The following is a 5,152-nucleotide window of genomic DNA, read 5'->3' on the forward strand; positions in this document are numbered from 1 at the left end:
CAACTCCATATTGTTTCAGACTATGGAACGATACTCTTCCGCAGACTGAGGGACTGACCACGTCAAAACTTCAAGGGTGATGGACTGATTACATCGTCTTCACATCTCTTCTATTAACTTTTCTGTACTCGACTGAAGAAACCTACTGTGTAGGCGAAACGTTTCGAAATAAAGATACCTAACTGTTGCATATATGTCTTACCTAACAACCTGTCGGTATTTTATACCATTTTAATATTCAACAGGCTTAGTGTCTAATCGACATGTGCCTAGGACAAAACGGTAACTCACTGTGTGCTCCATGTTGTTCCTGTAGATGGTAGTGGTTAGTTTACTGTGCACCTCATACTCTTCCTGTAGACGGTAACAGGACAGCAAATAGATATACACACTTCTCAAACCTAGACCCTAAATAAATTTACGGACAAGTCATGGTCACATCTTGCTGGCTGGTCTCAGAGTTTTTGTCCACTTAACTGAACCATGACACGAACCATGACACGAACCATGACACGAACCATGGCACGAACCATGACACGAACCATGGCACGAATAACAAAAAAAGGCACAATACCGTGACTGGAACGATACACAAATAACCCGCACATAAAAGAGAGAAGCTTACGACGACGTTTCGGTCCGACTTGGACTATTGACAAAGTCGTGACTTTGTCAATGGTACGAACCATGACATGAACCATGACACGAACCATGACACGAACTCTGAAGACTCGGAAATGGTCTTAAATGTCACTGAACTTTAACATACATTAACCCATTTCGTGAATAATTAGCTGAATGTCCTCTCAGCTTCAGCAGGGGTTGACTGATCAAGCTGCGGACTAGGAAATTATCTGACTGCTTAATCAACTCTGATCTACGCAATTTCGGCTCACAATCGTCGAAATATTTCATCTTCAATCAAAATTTTCCCCAAAATCTTCGAAATACAGTATATTCCGTCTTCAACTAGTATCAGTAACTTAATGTGATAATTGCATAGATAACTGAGAGCTGCATGTTGGGTCCAGTTCTTGGATCTAATATGCAGCTCATTCTCTCGCACCAGTGGACTCAAATTTATTAAAGATTATTTAACGGGAATTAAAATTTAGCAATGTTTTATAAATAAAATTGGCAGAAGATCACCAACGCACTTGATTTTTGTTCTCTGCCGTCACGTTCAATTACGAGTCACTGTTTTTGAATGATTGAAGCCAAGCAGCAGAGGCTTTTGCGAGTTATCAGAGGTATTCCAGGATGCTGGAAATGGTTTCAACAACTTTGATCATAGGGCATCTGCTCATGTCAACTGTTCCAAGAATCTTGCCCTCGGTACCATATACCGGAACCGAATATTTGAAGTGATCGAATGAGTTCTCGCATTATGAGCGAAATAAAATCGAAAATTAGTGGAAGAATTTTTTTATTTATATTCTTCTGGATATATAATAATAATAATAATAATAATAATAATAATCAAAATAATAATAATAATAATAATAATAATAATAATAATAATAATAATACACAGTTAGCCATCACCGGCTTCAAAACACCGGAAACTTCCAATGGGGTGCCGGAAGCCGGAGCTATCGTAATGCCACTAGGTAAACACAGACAGTCACACACACACATACACACACATACACACACATACACACACACACACACACACACACATACACACACATACACACAGACATGATAAAGACAGACAAAATACTGCGTGGAATAGATAAGATGAACAGAGACAGGATGTTCCAGAGATGGGACACAGAAACAAGGGATCACAATTGGAAGTTGAAGACTCAGATGAGTCAAAGGGATTTTAGGAAGTATTTCTTCAACCACAGAGTTGTTAGGAAGTGGAATAGTCTGGCAAGTGGTATAGTGGAGCCAGGAACCATACATAGTTTTAAGACGAGGTATGATAAGTTCATGGAGCAGGGAGAGGGAGGACCTAGTAGCGGTCAGTGAAGAGGCGGGGCCAGGAGCTGTGTCTAGAGCTTTGCAACCACAATTACGTGAGTACACATACGCACATAAACAGACACACACACACACACACACACACACACACACACACACACACACACACACACACACACACAAGGTTACTGGAAACACAGCAAAATGAATTTTCAGGACAACGAAAAATTCAATAACCAGATATAAACTTAAAAAAAATTAAGATCTACTCTATGGCAAATCGCAAATTTTATGTCATAATATATGTGTGAAGCCAGGGAGTACCTGCAACCTCTGAAAATTCAATAACTGCGAGTAATACCTATCACCCTAGTAAAGTTAGGTTGGGTTAGGTTAGGTTATATTAGATTAGATCAGGATTGATTCTATATTAAAGATCCAGCCAAAAGAATAACAGAAACCTCCTGAAATTATATAAACACATGTTTCAGTAATTTCATACAATAAATGATTATTTTAACGATTACTTGTACTGAAGTGCAGGAATTCGTTTTTTTCTGAATTTTCAGTGATTTCACATAATTACTGGTTTCACCGATTTTCCTTAATTTGCAGTGACAGGATAATAAAAAAATCATTATTATTATTATTATTATTATTATTATTATTATTATTATTATTATTATTATTATTATTATTATTGTATCGCAACGTGTGATACAGGTTGATCCTGTGTCTGGTAGCTGCGAGATACACACGGATCTCCCAGGTAGGATTTCCCAACGAGGTACTTGACAGGAAGGAACTTGGTCTTCGTATCTCAGAAACAAGATTCGATCAGCACATAAAGAATCGAAAGCATTCGAAAGAAGCTACTTGCTATATAGTTAAAACAGTAACGATGCGTATTTATAATTGTTATATTGGTCAAATATAATTACAGGTTACAGTCAGTTTTAAGTTACAAATTTTTGTGGTTGAATTCAAATGCCAAGATGAAAAAAATCGTATTGGACGCTGCATACAATTAACCATTAAATATTACATGACAGTACAATTATTTTTCAAAGTACATACACTTCCCCAGTAAATATCACGTGAAACAATCATACTCGAGAGTTCAAACAATCAACTGTTAAATAACACATGACGATACAATCATAGTTGAAACTTGAAATAATCAACCACTCAGTAACATATGATAAACCGAGAGGAAGCTTGGCTCAGTACCAGGGATTGTAACAATATCGAGAAAGCTCTTTTTTGAAGAGCAAACAAGACACGTTGTTGGTTAAGAAATGCTGTTACCAGTTCAGTTTCTGATCAGAAATCCAGACCAGTTATTGACAGGGTTAGTAGATGAAGTGATGGTAGAAGGAAATAACTGTAGGTTCTGTTATGAAAGCGTATATTCGGTAAGCGTGGAAGTACCCGGCCTGCACGTCTGCTCACTGCTGTGTCTGCCTACCTGGAATCTACCTGGAGTCTACCTGGAGGGTGTTCCGGGGGTCAACGCCCCCGCGGCTTAGTCCTTGACCAGGCCTAATCGAGTTCTGAGACAGAGGCCTGTAGGAGGGAGGCCTATTGTGCCGGGGTGTAGGTCACGTGAATTGAGGCTTGTCTAGGGAGCCTTCCTATTATGGTATTAGGACATATATATATATATATATACAACACAAGTATTGTCTGTTGATACAGTTGATTCACCGTTTGTAAGTCAGGAGCCAGCAACTGGAGCTTTACTTTCACAGGCACCGTCAGCAGACTGTATACTGATTCACTCAACCTCCTCACTTTGCCTCCACAACAGACTACTCTCTGACTTAACCTTACTGGTTATATTTTGTCCATCTGGTGAAATGGAGGTTATTCATAAGACGACCAGTTAAACGGAGGCTTTGGTCATTTGAACCAGGCCTTTCCATGGTTTCCAGGTCCACCTCATAGAAAAGCGGTCCGCCCAATTAGAAAATACCTGCTATAATAAGATACATTTATAAACTTAGTATAAAATACTGACTCCAGGAAATACTTTCAGTATACAAAAACGAGACGAGAGGAAACTCAGTATACAAACACCTCGTCCAGGTATTTTTATCTTGGAATTCTGTAACTTACAAGAACATTATGAAGACGTATGTCGTGGCGAATAGATAAACTTGCGATTTTGGCTTAAATAATAACGCTCTTCTTGCCGAATAAGACAAACGAAAATTTATTTATGCAATAATTTCTCAAAAATCATTCTAAACCCAACGAAAAAAGTATTTAATTGTGTTTGTTTACTAATAAATTATTGCAAACTTATCTAAAATATATTTAGTTGGATTAAGCTAAATTAAATTGCGCTTGTTATGATAAGGTTAGGTAACTTTTCTAAGGTTCTTTTGTTACAAAAATATTAATTTTTACATTAACATAAATGAAAAAAAGTATAAATGTATTTGAATTTTTTTTAGAAAAGACTTAATTTTAAATGAGTTCTTTCTAATTGACCAATTTTACCTATATATATAAATATACATATATATATATATATATATATATATATATATATATATATATATATATATATATATATATATATATATATATCTAATATATATATCTATATATATATATATAGGTAGTAGGTTGGTAGACAGCAACCACCCAGGGAAGTACTACCGTCCTGCCAGATGACTGTGAAACAGAAACCTGTAACTGTTTTGCATGATGGTAGGATTGCTGGTTTCTTTTTCTGTCTCATAAACACGCTAGATAACAGGGATATCTTGCTACTCCTACTTACACTTTGGTCACACTTCACAGACACGCACATGCATATATATATACATACATCTAGGTTTTTCTCCTTTTTCTAAATAGTTCTTGTTCTTCTTTATTTCTTCTATTGTCCATGGGGAAGTGGAAAAGAATCTTTCCTCCGTAAGCCATGCGTGTCGTATGAGGCGACTAAAATGCCGGGAGCAATGGGCTAGTAACCCCTTCTCCTGTAGACACTTACTAAAAAAGAGAAGAAGAAAAACTTTATAAAACTGGGATGCTTAAATGTGCGTGGATGTAGTGCGGATGACAAGAAACAGATGATTGCTGATGTTATGAATGAAAAGAAGTTGGATGTCCTGGCCCTAAGCGAAACAAAGCTGAAGGGGGTAGGAGAGTTTCAGTGGGGGGAAATAAATGGGATTAAATCTGGAGTATCTGAGAGAGTTAGAGC

The sequence above is a fragment of the Cherax quadricarinatus genome, chromosome 15 (assembly GCF_038502225.1).
Source record: "Cherax quadricarinatus isolate ZL_2023a chromosome 15, ASM3850222v1, whole genome shotgun sequence".
NCBI lineage: Eukaryota > Metazoa > Arthropoda > Malacostraca > Decapoda > Parastacidae > Cherax > Cherax quadricarinatus.